The sequence below is a fragment of the Pinus tabuliformis genome, chromosome 8 (assembly GCF_031772625.1).
Source record: "Pinus tabuliformis cultivar Carrire ecotype Pingquan chromosome 8, CPIR1, whole genome shotgun sequence".
NCBI classification, from domain to species: domain Eukaryota; kingdom Viridiplantae; phylum Streptophyta; class Pinopsida; order Pinales; family Pinaceae; genus Pinus; species Pinus tabuliformis.
Window position 1 is genome coordinate 1,486,719,458 of NC_142294.1, and position 13,776 is coordinate 1,486,733,233.

Here is a 13,776-nt window from a genome sequence, read left to right on the forward strand (position 1 = left end):
AGAAGGTTGTGGCATACAAATGGAAAAGGTTGTGGAGGAGTATAGGTACATTTTTGCCTCACCTACAGGGGTAACTCTACACTATCAGGTCACGCACTCCATCGATATGAACCCTGTTGATTTCCGGTAGCATTGGATATGTTCTAAGCCTCAAAATTTGTAGGCAGGCTAAGACATATGTATTCCAGAATACCCATAAATTGTTTTGGAAAATTCCACTCGGAGAAGGTTTTGTTAAAATAATTAATTATTTTTAATGGATGCCTAAGTCTAAACTTAGGAAATTGAAATAATTAAAGGGTATTAATTAAACTGAGGGTGAAACTCCTAGAAGAAGACAAGGATCAAGCCAAAATGATCTGAGCCATTTATTAAATATAATCTGGGTCGTTGGTTACTCAACGAGAAGATTATAAGAGGAGGCTTGATGGGCATTTGGAAAACACATTGAGTAAGAGATCAAGAGATCAATTTCTGATGAGAGCAGTGCAATAGTTATCAGAGAAGTGATCAAGGTGATTTCTTGCAATGAGGGGTGAGGATATTTTCCGGAGGAAGATTTCCTGATCCAGGGATACATTGCAGAGGAGGTAGAGAGAGATCCAAAAGAGGCGGTGCAAAGCCACGCTGGGCAGTGTGGGGCCACATTGAGGCAGCGCAGTTCCTGAGAGGAGATTCGAAATTAACTGGAGAATTTAGTTCCAAAGCCAGAAGCTAGGGTGTGAGACCGGAAGGGTAGAAAGTCGAATTTCCAGAGGAAAGTCGATTAGCCTTTCCCAGAAACTTTGACGCAAAGCAGTGCAATAATTGCTCAGAAGCAACTAGGAGCTATCCATTCAGTGGATGGATCAGTACTGGATCGCTAGTGATAGTGTGAGGTATATATCACTCATCTCTTTGTTAGTCAGATTCTCTATATTGGATAGCCAGTAAGGCATCCAAAGACTGTATTTAGAAACTACTGCATAATAATACAAACCCTCAGTTGTTGCACTGATTTTCCCACATTGGGTTTTTTCGGGGACATTGGTCCAAAAACAACAGTGTCATTTGTGTGTGTTATTTCTTTCTTGTTTAGATTCTTGTTTCCGCATATTACTTAAAGTTTTGAAGGTTGCAATGATATTTACTTCGATATTTATAGTAGAACACAATAAATAACTTGCATGGATTAACAAGTAGGAGAAGTAATATTAATTTGCTATAGTAGTGATTTTGGGATTCTCGAATTTTTACATGGTATCGGAGCACAAGTGAAGCAAGAGAGTAAACCAGAAGAGCCTAGTGTTGAAGAGAAGGAGGGAGATCGAAGTGTTGCGTAGGCAACAGATCAAATCCCTATAGGGATTGCACAATCCAAGCCAGGAGGGTAAGATTCTCGAGGGAAATCTCTCTCTGAGTGACTTGACAGAGAGGTAAGATTTCCAATTCATTATTTTTCAATGGTAGAGGGAGAAACGTAGTAGCAAATTCAACGTAGAGCAATTTTATGTTGAGATGTAGTTTTTTGCAGCAGTTGCTGGGGCAAAAAAATGTCGGAATAGGGAAGGAAACACTATTTGAGGGAATTTTTCCTTAGAGAATTCCTAGCAAGGGAATTTGATTTCTCATTCGATTTCTCATTTGTTGAGAAACGGAGAGGAGAAGATATATTAACTCAAATAGAGAGTGCGTAAGCCAGCCCAGCAGCAGCGTAGAGGAGAGATGAGGTAGTTCGATATTTTTTTGGTAGAGATGGCAGCTAATGGGCTGAGAGATCAATATCGGTTGGATGGAGCATCCAACTATGTGATTTGGAAGGTTAGGATCTCATGCCTTTTGGATGAGCATGATCTCAAGATGTATGTCGATAGTGTGGTAGATGTGTTGATTTATGGTAGCATCAGATGTGCTCTTAGCCTTAAAATTTGCAAGGAGGCTAAGGCACATGTATTCTACAATAGCCAGAAATCGTTTTGGGAAATTCCACCCGGAATTAGTTCTATTAAAATAATTAATTATTTTTAATGGGTGCCTAAGTCTAAACTTATGAAATTAAAAGAATTAAAGAGTATTAATCTAACTGTGGGTGAAACTTCTAGAAGAAGACGCAGATCAAGCCAAAATGATCTGAGCCATTGATTACGATCTAACTTGGGTCGTTGGTTCTCAACAAAAGGATTATAAGAGGAGGCTTGATGGGAATTTGGAAGACACATCGAGTGGAGCTAAAAATATCGAATTTCTGAAGCACAACAGTTGACGGAAGAGGAATTCAAAGTGATCTTTTGTTGTGAGGGGCAGGGATAGTTCTGGTTGGAGATTACTCTTGATCTAGGAATACTCAGCAGAGGAGGTAGAAAGAGATCCAGAAGAGGCAGCACAGAGGCTACACTAGGCAGTGTAAGCTCACGTAGAGACAACGCAGAGCTTCAGAGGGAATTTGAAATTTAGTTGGGAAGTCGAGTTCTAGTGCCAGAAGTTGCGGTGTGAGACCAAAGAGCCAGAGGAACAAAGCTTCGTAAAACAGGAGATCTGGGAAGAGGTGACATAGATCCCTAAAGAGGCTGATGTAGAAAATTTGTGATAGGTTAACCCAATAATGCAATATAAATCAAAGCAGAATACTATAACCTACTTTTACTATAAATTTGCGGAAGCTTAAAGATCGAGCTGAACAATATAACCAGAAGAAGAAGAATCAATTGCAGAATACACATGAAAATACTTTGGGGAAAGTCTCAGATAAAAACCCCACACTATTTTATTATCATACATGGTGGAAATATATAGGAATTATACAAATCCTTAGCTCTCACAGCTAGCCAACGCTCAGTACAATCCTCACAGATTCTCACAAGAAATCTTGGCTTCTCTCCAGCCTTCCTCTCTGCCCTCCAAGCTCCTATTTCCTTGCATTGTTCCTTGTGGATGATTAGCCTATTACCAAGTGGAAAAACAAGCCTTCAAAACTGCATAATCCTCAAGCATGAATCCTTGACTGCATGCATGCAACTGATAGTACACTATCCTTGAACATTAATCTCAACTGGGTATTTCTCGGAATAGGCATGCATGAGTTTCTGATGAGGGAATCTTCAGTTAACTGGAGTAGCACTAATTGAGTGCATTAATGCATCAACTGACTATTAACTCACTATTAGTTCCTGAAACAATTTGGAACTAATTTAACTAGACTTAACTAAGTAAACTGAGTTAATTAATTACAACTCAAATATAACTCAATCTTATCTCCTTAATTTAAGGGATAACTCTTGCATGACTTCAGAAAGACTTCTAACTTGAATTTCTCCAACTAATTAATTTAAAATAAATTAATTAATTATTTCCAAGTAGCTGTTAATACTAAATTCGATTTTAATTCAAAATTTAATTCAAGGAAAAATTAAATTGGAATATTCTTGTTGCCATATTTCAACACTCCCTTTCAACAAGAAAGGGATTATCTGCCACCCCGATCTTGTCTTTATAGAACTCGAATTTACACTTTGACAATGCCTTTGTCAAAATGTTAGCATCTTGCTCCCTTGTCGAAATATACTGCAACAACATGATCCTCCTTGCTACATAGTCTCTGAGATGATGATACTGGATGTCGATGTGCTTGGACCTATCATGAAACACTAGATTCTCAAAGAGTTTGATACAACGCTGATTATCACAATAGATCACAGTTGGATCCATCCTCTGATCAAACAAAACAACTAGGATTTTTCGCATCCAGATGGACTCACATGATGCCTAACTTGCAGCCATGTATTCTGCCTCTGCCGAGCTGAGTGCAACCGACCTCTATTTCCTGCTGTACCAAGAAACTGCCACTGACCCAAGGTTGAAAATCCCTCCTGATGTTCTCTTCTGATTTGATGGACTCCCTGCCCAATCTGCATCAGTGAAGCCCTATAGCTTCACTCCCTTTGTCTGTCTGTACCATAATCCATACTGAGATGTGCCTCTGAGGTATCTCAATACATGCTTTGCCGCCTTCCAAAACATCTTGGTAGGCTGAACCATCGCTTGACTCAGCTGGTTCACTGCATAACACAAATCTGGTCATGTGTTCATTAAGTACATCAGTGAACCCACAAGCTGCCTATACACAGTAGCCTCTACCACTTCTCTTGAAGTAGCAACCTCCTTCCTCCAGTTACCTGCTAGAGGAGTCTGCATGGGCTTGCACTTCTCCATGTGGAATCTCTTGAGTATCTTGTTGGCATACTTGCCCTGAGACACAAACAACTCCCCATCCTTTTGCCACACTTCCATGCCAAGGAAGTAATGCATGAGAACCATGTATTTCATCTCGAATTCTCTTACAAGGTCCTCCTTGCAAGACATGATCAACTAATCATCACCAGTCAATATGAGATCATTAACATAAAGTACGATGATCAACAACTTACCTTTCACCACGATGTGGTACAGGTTCGCATCCGCTTCACTCTTTGTGAAGCCCAACCCGGTGAAGTAGTTGTCTATCCTGGTGTACCAAGCACGAGGTGCTTGCTTCAACCCGTACAACACTCTCTTGAGTCGGCACACATGCGACTCATGATCGAAGGTCTCAAAACCTTTCGGCTGCTCTATGTACACCTCTTCCTCAGTCTGGTCATTGAGGAATGCAGTCTACACATCCATCTGATGGATCTTCCAACCCATCTGTGCTGATAGTGCCAACATAGATCTGATAGATGAGTACCTTGCGATAGGATCAAAAGTCTCATCATAGTCAATCCCCTCGACCTGTGAAAAGCCACAGGCAACAAATCTTGCCTTATGCTTCTCCACACTACCATCAACAGCTTGCTTTACCTTGTAAAACCAACGAGAACTCACAACTGACTTGTTTTGCGGTCTTGGAACCACATCCAAAACACTGTTACAAACTATGGAGTCATACTCCTCCACCATAGCATCAACCCAAATCAGCTGCTACACTGCTTCCTCAAAGGAAGATGGCTCGATCTCAACTCATTCCCCAGCAAGGGCCATGTATCCAGTGTACCTCTCAGGTGACCTCCTCTATTTATGCTGAGAAGATGGTGCTCCCACATTCTCTCTCGCATCCTCCAATAATATGTTAACTTCTCTTGTGCGCTTCCATCCATCTCTGGAAGACTCTGCTTGAGTGGATGTCTCCACTCCTGGAACCTCTGCATGCAGCTGCTCCGCATCAGTCTGAGGCTCCTCCTCCTTAGGAACCAACATTTCCTCCACAGCCTATAGTTGGAGCTCCCTCTCAAGGGAAACTCACATGGCCTTCTGCTCATCAAACTTGAGATCTTTGCAAACCACTGTCCTCCGACTGGTAGGAAAGTACACCCGATAGTTGTGAGGTGTATCAGTGTACCCCACAAATATCCCCAACTCTGCTGTTGGCTCAAGCTTATTCTGTGCATCCTTTGTCACATGGCAATATACCGATGAGCCAAAGATCCTTAAGTGACCCACATCTGGTCTCTTACTAGAGAAATCTTCCTCTGGTGTCTTCATCCCAAGTATGCGATGCGGGCTTCTATTCTGCAAATAGACCACTGTGTTGCATGCCTCAACCCACAAGTGAAGTGGTAGGCCTTGGTCATGCAGCATTGCCCGTGCTACCCCTAAAATAGTTATGTTCTTCCTCTTGGCCACCCCATTCTGCTGTGGTTATGAGGTGTCATAAACTTGTTTAATTCCTTCCACTGCACAGAAGTCCTTAAACTCTTGAGAGACATATTCTCCACTGTTGTTGCTTCTCAAGGCCTTGATCTTCTTCCCTGACTCTTTCTCGACCAAAGATTTGAACTCAAAAAACTTTGTGAAAGTTTGGTCCTTCTTCTGCATGAAATAAATCCAGCCTTTACGAGAATAGTCATCAATGAAAATCACATAATAACTTTTCTTCATTGTGGATGTTGTTGAGAATGGTCCACATAAATAAGTATGAACTCACTCTAAGATAGCCTCTGCTCAACTGTCTCGATCATGAAAGGAAGACTTTGTGTACTTTCCCAAGGTACAACCTTTGCGTTTGTCAACTTGCTCATGTTTACCTTTGGGAAGTCCTGTAGATATCTGCTACATTATCTTCAAAGCCTCATGATGCAAATGGCCCAACCGCTTGTGCCACAACTCGCTAATGTCTTTGCTTTGCACCAATCATGCTTTTGTACTCAATGCTACACAATCATCTACCTCTAGTTTATAGAGATTCTTCACTCGAATCCCTATCCTCTTGGTCTGACCCGTGGCTATGTGTCTTAGGAATGCCTTTCCTTTACTGAAGACAACATCGTAGCCTTTGTCCTCCAACATCGCGACCGATACCAAGTTCTTCTTCAATCCAGTCACATACATCACATCTGTCAAGGTGAGAGGAGCTCCATAGTCCCTCTTACAAGCAACCGTGACCACTCCTAAAACACTATACCTTCCGTTGTCACCCATCTCTATGCGCATCTTGAGTTCTTTCTCCTCCAAGTCACTGAATAAATTTTTATCATTGATCATGTGGAATGAGGCTCCACTGTCAAGATACCAGAAACAACCTATCATCGATGACACCATGCATGCGATGAGGGTAAAGTCCATTTCGAACTGAGAGGCTAATGCCTCACCTTCCGATCCTTCTGAGGATCCCTTCTTGTACTTCTTCTATGGGAAATTAGTCGCATAATGTCCCATCTTGTGACAGTTAAAGCATCTTACTTTAGACATGTCACCCTTTTCCCTCCATGAGAAGAATTCGATTTGAAATGGGAAGCCTTCCCCTTCCCTTTCCTTGCCTTACTTGCTAAGGCTAGATTTTCTACATCATCATTCTTGGATGAAGAACCATTTGATGTGCTCCTCCTGATCTCCTCCTACATAAGATCCGAGCACAGTCGTTCCCAATCCGACAGGTTCTTCCTTCCATTCACAGAGTCCTGGTAGCTATTCCAACTCTTCGGAAGGCCAAGGAGAGCAAGGCTCACCATATCATCATCGAAAATAGTTATTCCCACACTACCAAGCTCATCTCTACAGGTGGTGAGCTTGTTCAGATATGTGGAAATAGTATCACCCTTCTCCATCTTGATTCTTCGAAGCTTATTCTTGAGCGACAATTTCCTTTGGTCGCTACTGTTCTGGTAGAGGTCCTTCAATGTCTTCCACATTGAAAATGGAGTATCCTTCCCATTGTGACTTGAGACAATATGGTCTCGAACTCCCTCAAGGATGATCCATCTCGCCTTCGCCACACACTTCTTCCACTCAACCAACTCTTGTACATTAGTTGAAGTTGGCTTTGGGATTTCTTGATCAATGAATTCCTTCAAGCCATTGTCTTCTAATACAACCTCCATTCTATCTTTCCATGATATGTAATTCGAGCTACCTTCCAAGGCATATTAGAGTATCAATCCATAGAACACCATTGGCCAACCTTGAAGTATGATATGAATTTGATTTTCACTTGCAACCCCGAACTTCAAACTTCGAATTCTCTTCTCAGTATACTGTTCACAGCTCCGATACCATGTAGAAAATCTATGATAGGTTAACCCGATAATGCAATATAAATCAAACCAGAATACTATAACCTACTTATACTATCAATTTGCAGAAGCTTAAAGATCGAACTGAAGAATATAACCAGAAGAATAAGAATCAATGGCACAATACACATGAAAATACTTTGGGGAAAGTCTCATATAGAAACCCCACACTATTGTATTATCATACATGGTGGAAATACATAGGAATTATACAAAGCCTTAGCTCTCACAGCTAGCTAGCTCTCAGTACAATCCTCATAGATGCTCACAGGTAATATTGGCTTCTCTACAGCCTTCCTCTCTGCCCTCCAAGCTCCTATTTCCTTGCATTGTTCCTTATGGATGATTAGCCTATTACCAAGTGGAAAAACAAGCCTTCAAAACTGCGCAATCCTCAAGGATTAATCCTTGACTGCATGCATGAGTTTTCTCCATGAGAAAACATATGCAACTGATAGTACACTGTCTTTGAACATTAATCGCAACTGGGCCTTTCTAATGAGGGAATCTTCAGTTAACTGGAGTAGCACTAGTTGAGTGCATGAATGCATCAATTGACTGTTAACTCACTATTAGTTCCTCAAACAGTTTGGAACTAATTTAACTGGACTTAACTCAGTAAACTGAGTTAACTAATTACAACTCAAATATAACTCAATCTTATCTCCTTAATTTAAGGGATAACTCTTGCATGACTTCAGAAAGACTTCTAACTTGAATTTCTCCAACTAATTAATTTAAAATAAATTAATTAATTATTTCCAAGTAGCTGTTAAGACTAAATTCAATTTTAATTCACAATTTAATTCAAGGACAAATTAAATTGGAATATTCTTGTTGCCATATTTCAACAGCTGATGTAGAACTTCTTAGGCTGACGCAGTAGCTACGCGTATACAGTGTGGCGCCATCCATCTAGGGCCTGGATCAGTGTCAGATCGCTAGTGATAATGTGAGGCATTTCTCACTAATATTCTACGAGTCATATTCTCTGTATTGGATAGCCAACAAGGCATCCAAAGATTATATTAAGAAAACTACTGCTTAATAATACAAATCCTCAGCAGCTGCATCAATTTTTCCGTATTGGGTTTTTCTAGGGAAATTTGTCCAAAAATAACAGTGTCACTTGTGTGTTATTTCTTTCTTGCTCATATTCTTGTTTCTGCTTATAATTTAATTGGTGAATACTATAGTGTATTAGATTCGATGTTTACTATAGGAAACAATAAATAATTTTTTCAGTAATTAACAAATATAAGGAACTTAATCAGTTGCTGCAGTGGTGATTCGGGTAATCAAATTTTCACATGGTATCGGAGTTGTAGATGAAGCAAGAGAGCAGAGCCGGAAGAGACCAACACTAAAGAGAAGGAGGCTCGAAGTGCTGCATAGGTAGCAAATCGAATCCCTAGAGGGATTGCACAATCCAGGCCAGGAGGACAAATATTTTCGATGAAGATCTCTCTCTGAGTGAGTCAACAGAGAGGTAAGACTTCCATATCAAAGTTTGCTAGTGTTAGAGGGAGAAGCACAACAACTTCAATGAAGAGACAGTTTTCTAGTGTGACGCTATTTTCTGCAGCTGTTGCTGGGGCAGAAAATCATCAAAAGGAAGAAGGGAGACACTGTAGAGGGAATTCTTCCTCAGCGGACTTCTATCCAACAAGTCTAATTTCTCAAGTGCTGAGCAGCAACAGAGAGGAGTAGATCTACTAACTCCAGCAGGGAGTGCGTAGGCCAGCCCAGTGCCACGAAGAGGAGAGAGGAAGCAATTCGACACTTTCTTTGGCAGAGATGATAACTAGTAGATTGCGAGATCAGGATCAATTAGATGGTGCATCCAATTATGTGATCTGGAAGGCAAGGATGCCATGCCTTCTAGATGAAAATTTTCTCAAGATCTATGTCGACAGTGTGGTAGCTGAGCCCGCAGATCCAAATCCGCTCAAAAATTTCAAGGGAGAGATGGCGAAGGCCAAGCGGATGATCCTCGATGGAGTGAAGGATCATGTAGTATGTCACATCTCAGGTAAAGGGATTTCCAAGGAGATGTGGGATGCCTTGTCCACGCTATATTAGGGACCTTTTGAGCAGCAGAATATGTACTTCATTGATCCATTCCTTGCAAAGCTTCAGGAGACTTGAGACAAGTTAGAAGCTGTGGGGTCAACATCTCAGCCTACTAAGATGGTGAGGCTAGCCCTAAAATCAGTCTCAGAAGAATGGTGAGTGTTTGTCCAGAGCATCCTAGGCAGAGAGAGATTGCAAGATGGGAAGGGATGTGGGTCGCTCTTCAATAGGAAGAGATGAGGAGAGACTTAGTCAAGTGCAAAATTGATAGTAGAAACATCAGCAATGGGATAAAGCCAAAGGTGGAGGATGAAAATGCATCCCTCACATCTAAGGGGCAGCAAGAGCAATGGAAGAAAAAGAAAGATATTTCGAAGATCAAGTGCTTTCGGTGTGGCAAACTTGGTCATTACGCTACAAAGTATCCTCTCAAGAAGGACAAGGACGAGAAGCATGATCTGAATGCTACATTCACACAGATCGAGGAGGAGGAGTTTTCCATGATCAGACAGAGGTGGGGTGATATAGAACTGTAGTTCAAAAGAATTGCAGATGGGCAGGATCCTTGAGGAGTCCACCTATCGGATCAATACCTAGCTACGGAAGCCCAAATTAGAAGTAGTAGGATGGATCGGGTTAGTTGGTGCATAGGAGTGTCGGAGTGACAGTTGAAGTGACTAGGAGCACCAGAGAGTGGGCATCGCAGAGCTAGAGTTGGTAGCAGTGCAGTGGTCACAGAGCAGAGTCAGCAGCAGCGTAGAGGCTTCAAAGGGTCATTGCAGAGACTAGAAATAGTAAGAATTCCAACAATAGATGCATCATTTTGAACACCTGTTCAGTAATTTTGGATGCTTTTCTGTTACTGATGTAGTAGCAGTAACAGTTGGAGAAGATTGTAGTGCATATGTAGTGTTGGCAGTGGTAGGGTCATCAGCAGAACAGATGCAATATTTGTGCAGTAGTTGGTAGGCAACGATGTCAGACATCAACAACACAGAGGGAGATGTTATCGAGAAGGGTGATGCTTCAGCAGGTTGCATTACTAAGAGCACTTTCCTCGCTAAGAGGGAGTGTTTATTTCTAGTAGCATCAGATGTGCTCTTAGCCTCAAAATTTGCAAGGAAGCTAGGACACATGTATTCCACAATACCTAGAAATCGTTTTGGGAAATTTCACCCGGAATCAGTTTTATTAAAATAATTAATTATTTTTAATGGGTGCCTAAGTCTAAACTTAGGAAATTAAAATAATTAAAGAGTATTAATCCAACTGTGGGTGAAAATTCTAGAAGAAGATGAGGATTAAGACAAAATGATATGAGCCATTGATTAGGATCTAATCTGGGCCGTTGGTTCTCAATAGAAAGATTATAAGAGGAGGCTTGATGGGAATTTAGAAGACACATCTAGTGGAGATCAAAAGATTGAATTTCTAAAGCACAATAGTTGCTAGAAAAGGAATTTGAAGTGATCTTTTGCAATGAGGGGCGGGGATAGTTTTGGTTGGACATTTCCTCTGATCCGGGAATACTCAGCGGAGGAGGTAGAGAGAGATCCATATGAGGCAGTGCATAGGCTACGTTGGGTAGCGTAAGCTCATGCAAAGGCAATGCAGAGCTTCAGGGGGAGTCCGAAACTCACTTGGGAAGTCGAGTTCTAGTGCTATAAGCTGGGGTGTGAGACCGGAGAGCTATAGGAACGAAGTTTTAGACATCAGGAGATCCAGGAAGAGGTGATGCAGATCCCCAGAGAGGCTAACACAAAACTATGTAAGAAGACGCAGTAGCTGTGCAGAGCCAGCATAGGGCTAACCATCTAGGGCCTGGATCAATGTCGGATCGCCAGTGATAGTGAGGTATTTTTCACTAATCTTCTGCCAGTCAGATTCTCTATATTGGATGGCCAGCAAGGCATCCAAATATTGTATTAAAAAAACTATAGCTTAATAATACAAACCCTCAGCTGCTGCACCAATTTTCTTGCATTGGGTTTTTCTGGGGACATTTGTCCAAAAATAATTATGTCACTTGTGCGTTATTTATTTCTTACTCAGATTCTTATTTCCTCTTAGAATTTAATTGGTGAAGATTGCAGTGTATTAGTTTCAGTGTTTACTGTAGGAAACAATAAATAATTTGTTTAGTAATTAACAAATATAAGGAACTTAATCAGTTGCTGCAGTGGTGATTCGGGTAATCGAATTTTCACAAGTTGTACCTGATGATGGAGATCCACTTAAGAAGTACAAGGCTGATATGGTGAAGGCCAAGTGGTTGATCCTCAATGGAGTGAGGGATCACGTTGTATGCCACATTGCTTGCAAAGGGACAACAAAAGAGATGTGGGATGCCTTGGCTACGGTATATCAAGGATCTTCCGAGCAGCGGAAGATGTACTTGGAGGAGAAGCTAAGATCAACAAGGATAGAGAAAGGGGGACATATTGATCCGTTCCTATCAAAGCTTCAGGAAGTATGAAATTAGTTGGTAGCTATAGGATCAACACCTCAGCCTACAGAGATGGTGAGGTTGGCCCTGAATTCAGTCTCAAAAGAATGGAAAGTATTTGGCTAGAGTATCCTAAGTAGAGAGAAATTTCTAGATTGGGAAGGGATGTGGGCCATTCTTTAGCAGGAAGAGATGAGGAAATACTTAGTCAAATGCAAACTTGATGGCAACAAAAATAGTGGGACGAAGCCTAAGGAGGAGGAAGAGAATAAAACCCTTGCATCAAAGAGGCAGCAGGACCAGCAAAAGAAGAAGAAAGATGTCTCAAAGATAAAATGTTTCCGGTGTGGTGAATTTGGTCACTATGCTACATAGTGTCCTCTCAAGAAGAAGGACAAGGATGAGAAACATGATCCACAGGTTGCAACCGCAAAGATCGAGGAAGAGGAGTTCACCATGATTGCTCAGATACCTCCAGGGGAGAGGTGGGGTGATCTAGTATTGTAGTTCGAAAGAATTGTTTATGGGAAGGACCCTTGAGGAGTCCACCTCTTGGATCAATACCTTGCTACAGGAGCCCATATCAAAAGTAGCATGATGGACGAGTGTCAGTTGGTGCAAAGGAGCACTGGAGTGACAGTTGCAATGGCTAGGAGCGCTAGAGTCTGAACAACATAGAACTAGTGTTGGCAGCAATGCAATTGGCACAGAGCAGAGTCAACATCAATGCAGTGGCTTCAGTGACAGTGTAGAGACTAGCAAGAATCAGAACTCCAGCAACAAATGCATCATGTTGAACACCTATTCAGTAATTTTGGATGCTTTTCCATTGTTGTTGCAGTAGCAGCGGTAGTTAGAGAGGGTTGCAGTGTTGGCAGTGGCAGGGCCAACAACAACACAAATGCAACATTTGCGAGGGTTGTAGTGTAGATGCAGTGTTGGAAGTGGTAGGGCTAGCAGCATCACGGACGCAACAATTGCGCAGTAGTTGGTGGGCAGTGATGTCAGACATCAACAACACAAAGGGAAATGTTACAGAGAAGGGTGATGCTTCATCAGGTTGCATTACTAGAGCACATTTCTTGTTAAGAGGGAGTGTTGATTTCCGGTAGCATCAGATGTGCCCTAAGCCTCAAAATTTGTAGGGAGGCTAGGACATATGTATTACAAAATACCCAGATTTTTTTTAGAAAATTCCACCTGGATAAAATTTATTAAAATAATTAATTATTTTTAATGGATTCCTAAGTCTAAACTTAGGAAATTAAAATACTTAAAGGGTATTAATTAAACTGAGGGTGAAACTTCTAGAAGAAGACAAAGACCAAGCCAAAATGATCTAAGCCATTGATTAGAATATAATTTGGGTCGTTGGTTACTAAATGAGAAGATTCTAAGAGGAGGCTTGATGGGCATTTGGAAAACACATCGAGTAAGAGATCAAGAGATCGATTTCTGAGGAGAGCAATGCAACAGTTGTCAAAGAAGTGATTGAGGTGATTTCTTGTAGTTAGGCGCAAGGATAGTTTCTGGAGGAAGATTTCCTGATCCAGGGATACATTATAGAGGAGGCAGAGAGAGATCCAGAAGGGGCAGCATAGAGCCATGCTGGGCAGCGTAGGGTCACGCTGGGGAGCGTGATCGAGGTGATTTCTTGTAGTGAGGGGCAAGGATAGTTTCCAGAGGAAGATTTCCTAATCCAGGGATACATTACAGAAGAGGCAGAGAGAGATCCAG